At 32.2% G+C, this 19,167-nt stretch overlaps 1 protein-coding gene across 1 annotated transcript in view; it reads right to left on the reverse strand.

Annotated features, from left to right (window-relative positions):
• Positions 1–19,167, reverse strand: part of LOC114326786 (5-hydroxytryptamine receptor 1-like) — a 2,054,074-nt gene that overhangs the window by 1,163,656 nt on the left and 871,251 nt on the right. Inside the window, exon 4 of the mRNA XM_050642977.1 lies at positions 15,171–15,207. The gene's annotated coding sequence lies outside the window, so the exon portion shown is untranslated. The remainder of the gene's footprint in view (positions 1–15,170; positions 15,208–19,167) is intronic.

Consider the following 19,167-nt stretch of genomic DNA (forward strand, 5'->3'; position numbering starts at 1 on the left):
ATCGGTCAGGATTACTCATTTTTTTCGTGCGACAAGCCTACTCACGCTCCAACAGTCAGGCCTAACATTGTCAGCCCCGACAGTTGGGTTCTTTTGTCCGAGCGTGTGTAGACGGTTTGTTAGACTAGTCGCAACATAGGGGGTCCCGTGTACACTTTTAGGTCGCCGCGATTCGATAGTGGTATTATAGGTTTTTTGGGTCGCTGAATCCAATGGAAGTGGTCTGGAAGCCCGAATGTGTTGCGTTTAATTGTTATTAACAAATTATTGTAAAATTAGGTATTTTTCAGGAATTATTAGAAGCCCTGTAAATAAATTGATAGTGCTAAGGTCTTCTCTGGTATATTTCTGGCCGCTGAATCGAATGCCACTAGTCGCGATTACTCAAAATGTGTTCTTATTTTGTTAATAACAAAATAATTGTTTATTCGCCGAAAAGCTCGAAATGCGTTATCTACAGCAACTTTGTAGTCTTTTTCATAGTATTTTTATAAGCTAAATTGATTGTCACTAGTTGTGATAGCTTAAACCACGTTCCGACTTTGTTATTAATAAATTGAAGACCTTGGGAGAAGAAGAGGACAAACTACAATTTCGTCAAAAATGAGTTAAAGTAGAAATCGCACACTTTAAGATCATATTAATGTCCCAAACAGAAAATTTCAGCTGTTTTCTAATAGATGGCGCCGCTGTAGTAAGTCCCGTTGTGTCACCATTACTTTATATTGCAACAGAAGGAGACAAGCCACAGTAGTAATCAACATGGCGGCGGAACATTCCCGTGTATGTAAACGGAAAATAGACTTTTCTGAGTTTGATTCTGAACACAGTGACCAAGATCCGTTTTTAAATGAAAGCGAAGATGAAAAAGACTATACAGTATCCGGAAGTAGCAGCGATTTGGAAAATAAAAACTCAGGAACAGTAAGTTTATTAAATGTGTGGCTTGCCCCTTATGTTATATTTTCGGACCTAAAAATATTAGGATTTTTGTAAATGTTTTTGTGGCTTACCCCTTTTTAGTAAAATACCTACTTTATTGTAGGAAAATGAATGGGTTTATACCCCACAGACTTCTGGAGGTCTTTTTCCAACTTAAAAGAAGGCGCCTCCTAGATGGAGAGACAAGGATACCCAACGACACAAAAAAATTAAGCGTAAGACTAAAAGAAATCTAGGTTACGAATATATACATACAAAAGGAAATAAAATAGAACCACAATAATTAGATGCACCTTGCGGTTGCACAAAACAGTGTAGACAGAAAATGGTGCTTGTCAATAGATTCTACCAGATACTGAGAATACTGAACCCCTGGAAGACATTGAACATTTGGACGATTTTTGATAATGAAAATTGATAATGAAAATTGATATTAAAAATATTGACAACTGAATTATTTTATTGTTGCATTTTATGTTCATTTTTTAGAATATAATTTTTTATACAAAAGGGGATAAGCCTCATATTTAAAAAAAAATGTTCAAAAACTCATAAACCTTTAAACAAACACTTGTGTTACTTTTCTTGTATATTTAATAACATATTTCTAAACGATTATTGGCCTTACTTCCGAGAAAAATATAAAAATTGAATTTCAGGATTTAAAAATAAGTTTAAAATGATGGTTTCTCCAAAATATTGTTTGGCGGCATGTCCGCTTCTGGTCCCAAGGTCTTCAATTATTGCAACAATAACGGTTTATGGTACGTTTGCTAACGGTTTTTGATCTAAATTAAAAAAAAACATTTGGAATGACATGGAATTTGACATGCACGTAGCTAACATGTCAAACAAAATAAGTGATATATTGCCGATGTGTGCTTTTACCCTGGGGGTGAGTTTCAACCCGTTTCGGGGGTGAAAAAAGAAACCTTTAAAATAAGTCCGGAATTGGATAAACTGATTAATTCTAAGCAACTTTTGTTCTATACAGTTTTTTTACTGTCAATACTTTTTAAGTTATTTGCGAGTGAATATGTTCATTTTTCAACAGAAAAACCAGTACAACTCGAAAAGTATTGACTTAGTGAAAAAACTGTGTAGAACAAGAGTAGCTTAGAATTAATCAGTTTATCCACTTCTGGACTTATTTTAAAGGTTTCTTTTTTCACCCCACAAATGGGGTGAAACTCACCCCCAGGGTAAAAGCAGACATCGGCGCAATATAACTTGTTTTGTTTGACATGTTAGCTACGTGTATGCCACATTTCATGTTAATCCAAGTGATTTTTTAAAATTTAGAGCAAAAACCGTGATTGAACGTACTATAAACCGTTATTTTTGCAATAATTTATTAATAACAAAATCGGAACGTGGTTTAAGCTATCACGACTGATGGCAATCGATTTAGCGTATAAAAATGCTATGAAAAAGACTACAAACTTGCTGTAGACAGCGCATTTCGAGCTTTTCGGCTAATAAGCAATTATTTTGTTATTAAAGAAATAAGAACATAATATTTTGAGTAATCGCGACTAGTCGTATTCGATTCAGCGACCAAAAATACACCAGAGAAGACCTTAACACTATCAATTTATTTACAGGGCTTCTAATAATTCCTGAAAAACAACTAATTTTACCATAATTTGTTAATAACAATTAAACGCACCACTTCCATTAGATTCAGCGACCAAAAAAACCCATAATATCACCATCAAATCGCGGCAACCTAAAAGTGTACACGGGACCACCTATGTTGCGACTAGACTATGTATGAAAGAGAAGACACTGCGAGTACTTAGACCTTATAGAGCGAATGGTTTTCAACTGTATAGACTAAGAGCCGCCATAGGTGAAATTTCTTAATCATTTTAGGCACGACGGGACTCTATAACTTAAATAGTATAACCTAAAAGAAAACGTTTGAACACTGTGCCGTCACTTTTCAGTGGCACATGCGTCTACAGTGGCGCATCAAACTTTCCACTTATGGACGGGATACATAAATTAAAAAATACCCTCCCTCATTACCAGAATTTAATTTTTTCATTCTTTTAAGTTCTATGTGATTAAGACATAATATTCATCGTAATTTGAACCCACCACCCCCTTCTCCCTGCCCCCACCATCAAAAACTTTATTTTTCGATTTTATTTTTTTTTTGTGGGATGCAATCAATTTTAGAATTTCAAAAAATTCACACACATAGTTAAGGCTTTTATAAAACACGTCTATTTTTTATAGACCTGTAGGTTGAGTGTACATGACCTCAAAAAATTTAAAATTTTTTTTTTGGAAAAAAAGTATATAACTTTTTTTTGGGGATAGCTGTAGATCTAATTTTGTTATAGTGTTGTGTATTTTATCGAACACTATATTTCTATTTTTTTCAGATTTTTCTGTAAAGCTGGTCACCTTCAAAAATCCAAAAAACTGTTTTTTTAAGGGGGTTTTGGGGGGTTTGAACGTGTTTTTCTGATTTTTAAATATTCTAAAGGACTCAGTTACTTCAAGTTACATATAACCTATAAAAACAAAATTATTTTGATATATTATGAAGTCTATAAAATAGAGAAAATCCCTCAAAACCCCCCAAAAAACAGTTTTTCGGATTTTTGAAGGTGGGGAGCCTTACGGAAAAATCTGAAAAAAATTAAAAATATAGTGTTTGATAAATCACACAAGATTAAGAAAAAATTAGATCTGCAGCTATTTCTCAAAAAAAGTTATACGCTTTTTTGGAAAAAAAAATTTCTTTTAATTTTTTGAGGTTATGTACACTTTACCTATGGGTCTATAAAAATAGGCATGTTTTATAAAAGCCTCAGCTCTGCGTGTGAATTTTTTGAAATTTTAAAATTGATTAAATCCCACCAAAAAAAAATTAAAATGAAAAATTAAGTTTTTGATGGTGGGGGTAGGGGGAAGGGGGTGGTGGGTTAAAATTACGCTGACTCCTATGTGTTAATCACATAGAACTTAAAAAAATAAAAAAATTTAATTCTGTTAGTAAGGGAGGGTAACTTTTAATTTATTTATCCCGTCCAGAAGTGAAAAGTTTGATGCGCCACTGTCGACGCATGTGCCACTGAAAAGTGACGGCACAGTGTTCAAACGTTTTCTTTTAGGTTCTACTATTGAAGTTATAGGGTCACATCGTGCCTAAAATGAGTAAGAAATTTCACCTATAGCGGCTCTTAGTCTAGTATTTTTATGTTGTTTTTCTACATGATTTGTGGTACGAAAAAGAAAGCTTGTTCCTGGCTTTAGCAGATATTGGAATTGCTCGCCTTTGATACTTTAATCTACCGTTCAATCTAATGTTAATAAAAGTTTTTGGTGTACGTCGCTGAAACTAATGGCTGGGTATATTATTATATCAAACGAAATATAAGGATAGAAACAATCTTTTGAATAAATAAAAATATAATTACTAATTTTGTGAGAAATTCGAAGATATATCATTATCACTTTTTTTTATTATGGATCAGTTATTACCGGCCATTCATAAATTTACAAAATCCGTGATATACTATAATTTAACTGCTACTCGATACATATCTGAGTCATTTGAACTATAAACACTCACAATTTCTATAGGGTGGTTTGTAATATTCAAAAATTGGACCATGAATTAGTCAATAGAAAAAGTTACTTTATCGTTACGTACTGTGGTTAATTTAAAATAAAGTGTATTATTACTAAAAGCCAATGGCGTAGTGAAAGGGTATTTATAAGGATTGTTTATTAATTTCTATCACTTTCGTTGCTGACCACGCCGCTCGGCGTGATTGACAACAATGTAAAACATAAATTTTTCTTTAATATGTAGTAGTCCAAGTAATGAAGCTAAAATAGGACAAAACCTCGCAATTTTTACAGAATGGATCGATTTGCTTGAAAATTTGAGAATAAGTAGTGGATAGTCCAAGGATCAAAATCTATATGATGCCAAAAGGCGCTTTTACCATGGGGGTGGTTGCCACCCCATGTCGGGGGTGAAAATTTTTTATTATATTTTAACCGCAAAAGTTGGTAAAAACATATATTCTAAGCAAAAAATGTTCTATACATTTTTTTGATAAAATTAATAGTTTTCTATTTATTCGCTATCGAAAGTGTTAGTTTTATATTAAAAAAATTATTGTTTTTAATCAGTTTTCTGCAAATAACTCAAAAAGTTTTTGTTTTATCAAAACAACTTTGCTTAACAAAAATATACCTTTTGAAAAAATCAACAAAATCGTTTTTTTAATTTTTCTTTAAGACCAACAGTAATCGAGCTATGCTTTATTATTTGTTAGGTCTTCTTCGGCAAATGCTAAATATTGTTGTTTCAAAGTCAAAAGACGGGAAAACTATGCATTTTTCGAGGATCACTTGTTTAAACTAATTTGAAGTATTTAAAAATATCTATCTTCAGAAATAAAAAAAGTCTTTAGCTCAAAAATTAGGTGGCTTATAATGAAAAGAATGTCAGACCGTATATCCGCATATTTTTCAGCGAAAAAGTGATCGAAAGCAAACCCCTAATCACCACCCTGATTAAAATTAGTCATTGACCTTATTGCGTCTTCTCTACTGATGTATTATTAATAGGTTCTAGAAGTTTAACTGGTTTAGAATGATTAGTTTAAAAAAATGGAGTCAAAAACAAATATCGAATTTTTGAAGTTTGGTAAAAAATTCCTTTTTCTGCAGAATAGAAAGATTATCATCAGAGATACAAAAAAATATTTAAATATAAAATTGTAGCTTATTTAATTCTCAAGAAAATGGTTTGCAAAAATTTTCTCTGCGATAAAAATTGAGTGAGCTATTGACAATTAAAACTTGTAATAACATGCAAAAATCACCTTTACCAACCCTTTCAAAGTCACCACTTTTTGCGACTGAGCATTTTAAAAGGATTTGGTATTAATAGTCTTATAGACCTTGTAAAAATCTACAAAATTATTTTTTAACAAACTTTCTAAGATAAAAATTAAAAAGGTTACCGTTAAAAAATCAATATATTTTTTTCAAAAAAAAAAGAAATCCAATTGGAAGCATAATAATGTAAGGTAGCTTTGCTTTTAGTGATTGGTCTTATTAATTCTTCTTTATTTATACATTATTAATAGATTTTAAAAGTTCGACTGGTTTAGAATGATTAGTTTTTAAAAAACTAGAGTTAAAAGCGAATAACGACTTTTTGTAGTTTGGTAAAAAATGCTATTTTCTTCAAAATAGAAAGATTAGCATCAGATATACGAAAAAATGCTTTTATATGAAATTGTTGGTTATTTAATTCCCAAGAACTTGGTTTGAAAAATTTTTTCTACGGCAAAAATTGAGTGAATGGTAAATGAATATATATCGAAAAACATTGATTTTTCTATATAAAACTAACATTTTCGATAGCGAATAAATCGAAAAGTATTAATTTTATCAAAAAAATGTATAGAACATTTTTTGCTTAAAATGAATGTTGTTATCAACTTTCGCAGTCAAAATATAATAAAAAAATTCCACCACTAAGATGGGGTGGCAACCGACCCCATGGTAAAAGCGCCTTTCGGCATCATATAGATTTTGATCCTTAAACTATCCACTACTTATTCTCAAATTTTCAAGCAAATCGATCCATTCTGTAAAAATTGCGAGGTGAAATGCTTCGGTTCCTGGACTATAGTACTTACGTTCTTTAACGGTAAAATATTGCAAAACCTCTAAATTTAAAGAACCGCTTGGATCGACATGAAATTTGTAATGCGCATAGCTAACAAGTCAAAGAAAAAAGTGATATTGTACTGATGTGTGCTTTTGCCCTGGGGGTGCGTTTCACCCCTTCTCGGGGGTAAAAAATATACGTAAAAAGTAAATCCCGAAATACATAAACTGAATAATTCTAAGCAACTTTTGTTCTATAGAGTTATTTCAATAAGTCCACACTTTTTGAGTTATCTGCGAGTGAATATGTTCATTTTTCAACAAAATAACGACGTCTTTAGACGGTTTTTCGCAAATAACTCAAAAAGTAAATATTTTGTCAAAAAAAAACATTCTTAGCAAAAGTATAGCTAGTGAAAAATTCAAAAAAATGGTGAGCATATTAGGTCACTAGACCTAGTAGAAGCAGAGTTATAGTTAATGAAAAATAGGTTCATATTCGTCAAATTCCAAATCGCGTATTCTAACATGAAATATCCAAAAAATTAACCACTTTTTGGGAAAACCTCATTCCAACTTTTTTAAAGTGTTTACAGCAGTTTTATTATTGTTTTACAAAAAAAAATTCTAGCATCAAAAGTAAACATAATCGCTCAAAATAAAGTTTTCCTTTTTTTTTGGTAAAAAAATCGGAAAAATCACCACCTAATTAGCATCTCAAATGAACTTAATCGATACCACTTCACAAGTTACTTTACTCGTGTATGTATTGTTTATGTGATCTGTAAGCTTCTTCGGTTGAAAGTCCTTATTTTTGAAATTTTTGTGCATTTTGAACAGACATATTTTTGTCTTACAGAAAAACAAAAAAATAAAAAATATTTAGAAAAGCAAATCCGACTTTTTTTACTCTTTCAGATTTCTGGTATTTCGAATAATTTTTAAGTTATTTTGAAAAAAAAACAATTTTTTCACAATTAAAAATTTTAAAACATCATGTCATATATAAAAAATACAACATAATAAAAATTATAACAAATAAAAAAAATCATATAAATACAACATAAATAAAGTAACTCTTGAAGCGGTAACAAATAATTACATTTAAGTTGCTAATTAGGGGGTGATTTTCCCGATTCTTTTTTGCCAAAATAAAAGGGACAACTTTATTTTGAGCATAATTTGCTTACATTTGCTGCTAGAAGCTTTTTATAAAAACAGAAATAAAGCTTTTTTAAACACTTTAAAAAAGTTGTAATGAGTTTTCCTCAAAAAGGGCTTCATTTTTTGGATACTTCACGTTGAAATATTCTATTTGGAATTTGACGAATATGAACCTATTTTTCATTAGCTATAACTCTGCTTCTACAAGGTTTAGAAACCTCACGCATACACCAATTTTTTTATTTTTTTAGAGGCTATAATTTTGGTAGGAACGCTTTTTTTTAAAGTGCTTACTTTTTCAGTTATTTGCGAATACCTAGTCTTTGCGAGTAACCACCGTCTAAACACGTGGTTATTTTGTTGAAAAATGAATATATTCACTCGCAAATAACTCGAAAATATTGGCATATGAAAAAACTCTAATAAAAGTTGCTTAAAATTAGTTAGTTTATCCATTTCCGGACTTATTTTTGACGTTTTTTCCCCCAAGAAAGGCCAATACTTACCCCCAGAGCAAAAGCACACATCTTTACAATATAACTATTTTCTTTGACATGTTAGCTATACGTATGCCAAATTTCATGTCAATACATGCGGTTTTTTTACAGCAAAAACCGTGAGATAATGTAATAATGTACATAATGAATAATAATGTTACTGTTTTTCAATAATAATTATTTATTTTTTTTATCTTACGGTTTTTTTAATTGTAAAAAAATTAAGTTACAAAGTGATTTCGGCTTCTAAACAATATTTAGCATATTTATAAAGTTGGGTAAAGTTACTAACGAATAAAAATAACGACTATAATCCTAATCCTATTTTTTAATTTCGCTTCTCTTTTTTCATTTTCGTTTTTATTTATTCCTTCGTTATCTCAACATAAAGCAATGAAATGCTTGGCCAGCTCGAATAATACAGGTAGGGAGTAATTCACTTATTTTGCCAGAAAATATTTTAGAATGGAAATTTTCTCGTAAATTTTCCTTTTCTCTTTATTAAAATTCTGGATAATTTTATTATTTTTTAGGAGTTTAAAGAATGGGTGGATTGTAGTGATATTAATGAAATATTGTGTTTATAACGTTTTACATTATTGACAAATTGGCAAAACTCAAATTGGCAAACTACACAAAAAAATATATATATATAAAAAGATGGAAGACAACCGTAAACATGTATATATTTCTGAATATTTGGTAGTCATCAATACGGTGCAGCTAAGTTAGAACAGAATCAAATTTAACTTGACACCCTTACGATATCTCCAATATATACCACAATTAAAAATTGATTATATTTTGTAAATGCACCATTAGCAGATATTTTAAATGCGACCCTTTTACCGGGGTAAAATTTTGAATTCTGCTATCTTGTGGGAATGTTCAGAGCCTCCTTGAACATGGGATATATTCCTAGAAAGTGGAGAGAGGTACGTGTCTTCATACCAAAACCAGGTAGGACGGATTGCACCCTACCAAAGGCTTTCCGACTAATTAGCCTAACATCCTTTCTCTTCAAAACGATGGAAATCTATGCGAGAGGTACAAAAGGGATGACGTTCTGGTTCATAACTTACTTCACCCAAATCAACCTCCATATACTTCGGGAAGATCTACCGATTCTGCACTGCATCAAGTAGTGGGAAGGATTGAAAAATCGCTGGATAATAAAGAATCCACCCTAGGTATATTCAGTGGCTTCAACAGCTCAATGTCAGGAATTTCCCCCTGACCGTGAGGAAATGGATATTTAGTGTACTCTCCAATAGAGCAATAAGCATAAATGTAGAAGACGTTTCGGTTAGAGTTATGGTTACGAACATCACCACTCCTGTGGAACACAGTTTTGGATACCCTGGTTGACCAACTCAGCAAGAACGGTTTCTACATAATAGCCTATGCAAACGACATAACCGTCTTGCAAAGCGGTAAGTTTGAGTACACACTATGTGAGAAATTACAAATTGCTCTTAGACTAACACGAACACGGTGTAAGGAAGACTCACTGTCTATATATCCAAAAAAGACAGAGATGGTCTTTTTCATCAGAAAAAGAAGTATCACGGGCTTAGTACCCCCAAGGATTGTAAACTGCAGTCTTAACTTCTCCGAAGAGGGAAATACCTTTGTACTACCCTTGACAGGAATTTAACATGGAACTCTCGCTTATATAGTAGAGTTAAAAGAGCATATATAAACAGTTTCAACGAACGGTTGGACGCATTTGGGGCCTTTGGCCCAGAGTGATCGCCTGGATCTGCATTACTGTCATAAGGCCATTGGTAACTTACAGAGCTATTGCTTAGGTACCAAAAGTTCTACAGACAACAACGATCAACGAAACCATATTCATCGGATGACTTGCTTAAATATAACAGGTACCATGAAAACAACACCAACAGTTGCAATGGAGTTGCTAATTGACAATACCCTTTAGACATATATATCAAAGAGGTGACGCTAATGACGATTATGTGATTACGCTCAGCAAGTGCAAGCCTTATTGATGTAGCAATGCGACAATAATTAAGATATCGTTTCGGGCGGCAGAAACTTTAAACGTTACTTGGAGGTAGTACGCCTGCTACATGCAGGCCAATGAGGCGACTTAATTTAACCTACGGTTTTCTTCGACAAATCTTACAAAATCGGAACAAAACAACTTATGCAGGGGGTCAAACGTAGCAAATGCATATTGCATCTACTCAGATGTCTCCAAATGAAGGAAAGCGCAGGATCCGGGATATACTTCAGATCACTGAACCTTATATGATGGGGTATGGTCAAAAATGCCAGCGTAGTTCAGATGGAGCCCGCTAGTATCTCCATAACTGCAAAAGAGACAACCCGGAAAGGTATAGCCGGTTAAACCATAGTAATCTACATAGACAGCAGATAAGCTCTACTACCCTTAATAATAGACCACGTGTCATATAAGGGCTAGTAATGGAGTGTCACGAATCACTAAACCAAGCTCAACAACATCATCCTGAGGTGGGTTAAGGGACATAATGGGAATAAAGGCAACCGCATTGATGACCATCTAGCTAGGAAGGAAGCAGGCCGAAGACCCTTAGGACCTGGTGATCTTTTGACTGGTCAACTGCAACAATCGCGAAAATTACTTCCACACGCAAACCGTGAAAATATGGGAAGATCAGCCAGGATGTAGACTTGCCAAGGTACCATTAAGGAATCTTGGGAAGTCAGTATCAGAAAAGTACTTAATAATGACCAGGAAAATCCTACGCTTGACAGTTGGTTGTTTAACTGACCATTGTCAACTAAGCACACACCTGCACGCACTGGGGCTAGTAGACACACCTCTGTGTAGGAAGTGTGAACGTGATGACGAAACTGTCGACCATGTCCTATGTGAATGTCCGGAGTTATCGTCGATACGAGAGTATGCGTTTGGCGAACCTTGGCCTACACCTGCCGACATAGGGGAGATGTCCCCTGGTGATTTGTCCACCTTCCTCGAAATGGCAAGATAGGAGGATGCACAGTGGATCACTTGTGGCCAAAGTGCTGTGGGACTTGACTCGCCTTCTCTACTCTACAAATACATATATCTGTTCAAGGGTTAAATATCAGGCTCTAAAATTCCATCACAAAAAGCGACAAGTGTAAATTTAAATTTAGTGTGCGTGTATTAATGTAATGTTTATATAATTATTAATTAAATTGCTAATTGAAAATGACAATTAGCCTAAACGTTTAAGCAATAATAAAATAGTAAACACCGATATAATTTGCACAAAACTCATTTTAAGACAGTCTTTTCCTCACCTCTAACAACAACGGCATCTCTGGATATCGATTCCAAGGTGGATAATTTCTTACGTTAGATCACTTTTCAGGAGCTTAAAACTCATACTTGAAATTATACAAACATAGTCAGATTAAATTACCATAAGAATATTATGCTATGGCACTATTAAGACCAATGGGTGCCGGATCACAAGAAGGACTCTTTCGAAGATAGCAAAATAACGATTAGTCAACGACACGAATACGACTATAGCCTTAAGACCTTAAAAGGACAGGTCTCAGGCCTTGAGGCCATCGGTACATAAATCTTAAATATTTTACGGCTATCCCTACTTCTTCTGTCTTTACACGGCAAATTACGTGTAGTAAAATTCTCACTGGTATGGATATGTAAACATTACTACTTGACAATGTCATCAATAACTTTAAAGAGATGACTTTTGAATGTTCTTGGATAAATGGTACTTCTATAATTGCAAATTACTATTTCAGTTAATAAATATGATAATTTTTCGCTAATTATATATTCAGTAATTGTAATAATTTATATACTGTAGAACAAAAACTAATAGTTAATCGATAAAAGAGGAAAAGTGATTTTTTCATAACATATTGTTACTATGTGACGCTTACAATTTTGAACATTTTTAACAACAAAATATTTGGATCACAGAATATATCCTGGACAATTCTCTGCTTGGATCGTCCATAAATAACAAACAATTAACTTTTTATTAGGTTCACGTTATAAATCAACTATTTATCAAATACACTATTAATATTATTTAACCTTTAACTACCCGCGCATCAAGTTATAACATAACTACACGCGTGGCGTACTTTATACGCCACAAGAAAATACACAATTGCTAATAAAATTTTTTTTGAAATGTGATTTTTTACAGGAGAAAAAGTATTGTTTATAAAGAAAAATATATTTTGTGGCATAATGGCATAATGGCATAATGGCATGGTGGCTAAATAAAAATTGAAATATGAACTTATACAGGGTGAGTCATGAGGAACTGTACATACTACTACCTCGTGTATAGGCTCCTATGGGGAATAAGAAATGACCATTAAAAATTGTCTGCTCCCATTGTTTAATAATATACAGGGCGAGTTTCGCATTTTGACAGAAATTTGTATTCGTCATAATTTTTGAACGGTCAGATCGATGTGTCTCTTATTTTGGCCAATCGTTACACTATTACCACCTAATCAACTAATTTATTCAAACTAGAAAAAAATCAGGTACGGCTTTAAAAAAATTAGTTCGTTTGGGTCTTAGAAAAAATTTCACCCTGTATACGCTTTTTGAAAACTCTAATATGAATTTTACAAATTAGACAAATAGGCAATTAAAATGGCATATTTATTTTTTTCCGCACACGATTACTTAATTTTTTACAAAAAAATTAAATTTCACTATGAATTAAAAGTTTGGTAAAGCGAACCATGTATTTAAAAAAAAATAACTTTTATTACAAAAATTTTTTTTTTGCACAAATAAGTAATATATGTTACCATCCAATCAACTGATTTCTTCAAACTAGAGAAAAATCAGGTCCGGATTTAAAAAATGAGTTCGTTTTGGTCTTAGAAAAAATTTCACCCTGTATACGCTTTTTGAAAACTCTAATATGAATTTTACAAATAAGACAAATAGGCAATTAAAATGGCATATTTATTTTTTTCCCCACACGATTACTTAATTTTTTATTAAAAAATCAAATTTGTCAAAATCGGAATTTTAACCTAAAGATGAAAAAAAGGAACTCACGGTTTAACTCGCTACAACTCTGTTCCATTTTAATAGTTTTTTCTGAAATTTTTACAGCACATACCTCTTACCATTATGAAGACTATGAAAATTATTGTAGACTTTCAGTCTTCTTCTTGTAAAAGTTGCAAACTTGTAAATCGCAAAAATTAGGTGGAAAAATTTAAAATTTATCAATTTGAGCACGTTTATGTTAAATTATAGAGTCCAAAAGAAGTGTTATGGGAAGTTTTAGATGTAGACGTGTTAGAGAAAAAAAATGGTAAAACTTTTAATTTTAAGAAAAACGTTTTTGTAAATTAATTTTTGGAAAAAAAGTTAATTTTTTTAAATCTATGCAAAAATTTTGCCAAACTTTTTATGCATAGTCAAATTTGATTTTTTAATAAAAAAATAAGTAATCGTGTGGGGAAAAATAAATATGCCATTTTAATTGCCTATTTGTCTTATTTATAAAATTCATATTAGAGTTTTCAAAAAACGTATACAAGGTGAAGTTTTTCCTAAGACCCAAACAAACTAATTTTTTAAATCCGGGCCTGATTTTTGTCTAGTTTGAATAAATCAGTTGATTGGGTGATAACATAAATTAAATATTTGTCCAAAAAAAATTAATTTTTGTAATAAAAGTTATTTTTATTTTAATCTATGGTTCACTTTACCAAACTTTTAATTATTCATAGTCAAATTTGATTTTTTTTTATAAAAAATTAAGTAATCGTGTAGGGAAAAAAATAAATATGCTATTTTAATTGCCTATTTGTCTAATTTGTAAAATTCATATTAGAGTTTTCAAATAGCTTATACAGGGTGAAATTTTTCTAAGACCAAAACGAACTAGTTTTTTTTAAAGCCGGACCTGATTTTTTCTAGTTTGAATAAATCAGTTGATTAGGTGGCAATAGTGTAACGATTGACCAAAATAAGAGACACATCGATCTGACCGTTCAAAAATTATGACGAATAAAAATTTCTGTCAAAATGTGAAACTCGCCCTGTTTATTATTAAACATTGGGAGCAGACACTTTTTAATGGTCATTTGTTATTCCCCATATGGGCCTCTATACGAGGTAGGAGTATGTACAGTTCCTCATGACTCACCCTGTATTACTATTTATATTAATATAATCGTGGCGTATATTGTCCACCACCGGAAACAACAAATACTAAACTGTAAATTACGATCTTCCCAGAACGCCGACTATAACGAAACTAAAACTAAATTGTGAAGCACATTCCAGTGATAGGTTAGAGAGATAAACAAGGTCAAAAATTTAATTCTTAAATATATTTGCAGTAGAATTCTTAGATCTGGCGTACAAAATACGCCAGCGCGTGTAGTTAAAGGTTTCAACAACTCAAAATATTCCCGATGCCATGTCAAATATTCAAAATTGTCACTGTCTTGTCATCATATTCTATTTTACTCAGTGCGTAGTATGACAAAGATAGCGAATGTTCGATTTGGAAAATATCATCAGGGACATGGTCTCCATTTTTTTCAAATCCTGAAAAAACTAATAAATATTTTTAAAATATTTTAACGCAGAATGAAAGACTAAATTATTATCGAGGGCCAAAATTCCCTTAGAATAAATAAAAAGTTTCTTTTGAACGAGATACTAAAACTTATTAAAATAAACATTACAGAGTTTTCAGGGACTTTGGCCTTCGGTAAGAACGTAATCTTTCATTCTGCTTTTAAATTTTTCAAAAATACTTATTAGTTTTTTCAGGATTTGAAAAAGTGAATCCCATTTAAATAGCATTAGAGCCGAAACTACGTACCTATTCCCTTAAATCAGAGGAATAATAAAATAACATATAAATTATTAAAGAAGTGATATCTTACCTTAATCTGTAAAAATCTGAAGAGAAGTAAAGTTCACCTGAAACAAAGTAATATGTTATAAGTTTTCTAATAAATCAATATAATAAAAAACGAAAAAAATATAAAATTTTTAACATAACAGACCTAAGCTATAAATCATGGGTACCCCATACACCAACAAACAAGGCAATTTATTTACGCTGATGATACAGCGGTGGCAGCTCAGGGAAGAACCTTCAATGAAGTCGAAGTGAAACTGACATATGCCCTGGGAGACTTAGCTCTATACTATGATAAAAACCATCTGAAACCCAATCCCACAAAAACCCAGGTGTGTGCTTTCCACCTGAGAAACCAGCATGCCCGAAGGTCGCTGGAGGTGGAATGGCGTGGTCAGATGCTGGAACACAACAAGACGCCAAAATACCTTGGCGTCCGTCTGGATAGAACTCTGTCTTACCGATACCACTGTCAAGATGTCAAGAAGAAATTAAGTGCCAGAAATAATATCATCCGCAAGCTAACTAATACAAAATGGGGAGCACAACCACACACTCTCCGCACTTCTGCCTTGGCATTATGTTTTTCGGCCGCGGAGTTTGGAGCACCAGTATGGGCAAACTCTGCTCACGCAAAGAACGTCGACGTGGCTCTAAATGAAACGGTCCGTATAATATCGGGTTGCCTGAAACCGACACCTATCGAAGAGGTATACCCCATTGCTGGAATTGCTCCACCACCAATCAGGAGGAAGGTCACGTCAGAGGTAGAACGGAAAAAGCAGGAGACGGACCGAAGACACCCCTTATATGACCACCAAACTCAACCAAGCAGACTAAGATCTCGGAAAAGCTTCCTGAAAACATCAAGATCCATCCCCGAAGCGCCAGAGACGCGCCGAATACACCTATGGCAAGCGTCAACTACCGCGACACATTTTCCTCCCTCGGAGGAAATGGCTGCTGGACATAATTTACCGTATCCGACTTGGAAAGCGCTAAACAGACTAAGAACCGGCGTTTCACGTTGTGCTAGTAACCTGAAAAATGGGGATACCAGGAGGACGATACCTGCGACTGTGGCGCGGTTCAGACCAGCCGGCATCTACTATCATGCACAGAGATGAGAGAGACCTGCACAGAACAAGACTTAATTATAGCAAATGACAGGGCCATCTATCTGGCCAACCATTGGAAATACAGAATTTAAAGTTGTTGGTGTTCCGGACACGGAAAGTAAGTAAGTAGCTATAAATCATTTTGATATGGATTAAAATCGTTACAAAGCAGACCGGAAAATATCATATTATGCATTTGTATCTGATTCATTAACGGCAAGGCTGAAGAGCGCCATTTTGGAAAAACCGTGTTGATATAGACACCCTATTACTTAAGTGTGTCATTACTTGAATAATAGGTAAAAACTAGTCTTAAAACAAATTAATTAATCTTAAAACTAATCTTAAACTTACAGTCTTAAAACCTCAATCTAGAAAAAAACCTCCGCGCCTTTCAACGGAAACTGACGACTGTCTGTTTTTTGGTTTCTTTAGTTCAATTCGAAAATTTTAGTTTAAATGCATATTTTTTAAAATTTTATATTACAAGAGAATTTTGATATTGCTAATTACCAATATGTTTTCTTTTTTAAGTACAATATTCAGAGCCTACTACTTATGTACAACCGCCCATACATACCCAAAAATCGCCAGAATCATGTACTATGCGTCATTTCACATTTTTGTATTCAAACAACTGCCAGAAATGCAAAAAGGAGTTAAAGGCAGCAAAATCAATGTTATTCTGTATCTTCTTACTGAACATTTTGAGATTAATAAACAGTAATCTCAGAATTATGTACTTTTTGAATGTATTTTTACGAAATTCTGATTATTTCAAGTATATTTTTACTGTTTATTCAATAACAAATTCATACCTAAACAATACATACCTAAAAAAGACAAATCTGCTTTACAACGATAAAATTAATAAAGTACAAAATATTTAACAGCGTGGTCAATATACGCCTTTTTTTCACTTTCACTGCCGGTCAAAATATCGTCGTACATGGCTCACTTGTCTTTAAGTTATGAAGTTATGAATAACAATAGATCCGATCTGATCCATTTACCTACGCATTCCGACTCTACGATATAAAAAAATAACTGTAAACATGAAAATTCCTAAAAAGGAACTTTTTTTACCGCATGACCACGTTTTCAGCATTTGGAACCACTGATTGTGCTTTGCCAGTGTTCTTTCTTTCAGTAGCCATCATACCTCACAGCAGCTGTGTAGAGTGATAAGCAATATGTATACAGGGTGATTGATTAGTAGGGTAAAGCTCAATAACTCCGCTATAGTAATAGATAGCAATAAAAGTTAATAACAAAAATTTTAGCCACCTTTGAGCCTCACATTACAAAATTAGTAAGAATGTTACAGGGTGTTCGATAACACAGTGGCAGACCTAACTTTTGTTTTTTTAAATAGAACACCTTATATTTTATTTTAAATTCGAAATACTGTCAACTTCTTCATCACAAAAATATAAAGGTTTGTAATGTTATACAGGGTATTTACAAAGTTATAACCAATTTTGTATGAAAATCGTAACAAGTTCAACTCCCTGTATAAATAAAAATAAGCACAACAGCAATGGTTTATTAATGTCATATTTTTTATTTATTGTCAAAATTTTTAAGGATTATTGGTACTGCTAATTTTCTTTATATGAAATACAGGGTGAGTCAAAACGCAAGTATATTATTTTCTCAGTAATGTTAAATGGAACACCCTGTATTGTATATCATTATTGAAAAGTAACATTAACGTACTTTAATTTTTATATAACATTCCCTATGCCCAAATTTATTAGTTTTCGAGATATTTTCATTTTTCAGAGCAAATTATTTTAGTTGTTTTTTATCTAAATTTTAAGTAAGCCATGACTGAATTGACAATTGAAGATTATTGATTATCAATTCGGTAATCAATGTAACACTGTAGTAAATAAAGAAATAAAAATAATTTATTAGTAATACATTTTACAAACAAAAACACAACAACTACATGCAACATTTTTGACACAATTAAAAACTATATTTTTATGTAAATGCAACAAATAAACAAAGAAAATTAGTAATAGATTGAAGATTAGTAATAGTAATAGATACACAATTATTGAAGATTATTGATTATAAATTCGGTAATCAATGTAACACTGTAGTAAATAAAGAAATAATAATAATTTATTAGTAATACATTTTACAAACAAAAACACAACCACTACATGCAACATTTTTGAAACAAATAAAAACTGTATTTTTATGTAAATGCAACAAATAAACAAAGAAAATTAGTAATAGATTAAAAAAAACACACAAACACAAAATACAATATTTTGTGAAAACAATTAAACACTACTTTTGTATGTAAATGTAACAATGTAACAAATAAAGAACGAAACATAATTTATCAGTAATACATTTTGCAAAAAAACATGTTTGAAAAAATTAGAAGCTACTTTTAATAAAATATTTTTAATATTTAATTATATAAGGGGTTCAAAATTATCTCCTAACACATTTATGTACGCCTAAAAACGATCATTGAATGAGCTACTTACTCTACGGAGCATTTGTAAATTAACACATCGAAATACACTTTGTATTCTATTTTTCATCTCATCCCTTGTTGTTGAAGGTATTTTATAAATTTCATTATTAACGCAACCCCAAAAAAATCAGTCCAGTTTATTAAATTCTGGTGATTTGGGTGGCCACGCTACTGGTCCATTGAAAAATGAAAATATCTCGAAAACTAATAAATCTAGACATAGGAAATGTTATCTAAAAACTAAAGTACGGTAATGGTACTTTTCAATAGTGATATAAAATACAGGGTGTTTCATTTAAAATTACTGAGAAAATAATGTACTTGCGTTTTGACTCACCCTCTATTTGATATAAAGAAAATTAGAAAAATCGATCATTCTTGAAAATTTTGACAATACGTTA

Source organism: Diabrotica virgifera, chromosome 2 (assembly GCF_917563875.1).
Source record: "Diabrotica virgifera virgifera chromosome 2, PGI_DIABVI_V3a".
Classification (NCBI taxonomy): Eukaryota; Metazoa; Arthropoda; class Insecta; order Coleoptera; family Chrysomelidae; genus Diabrotica; species Diabrotica virgifera.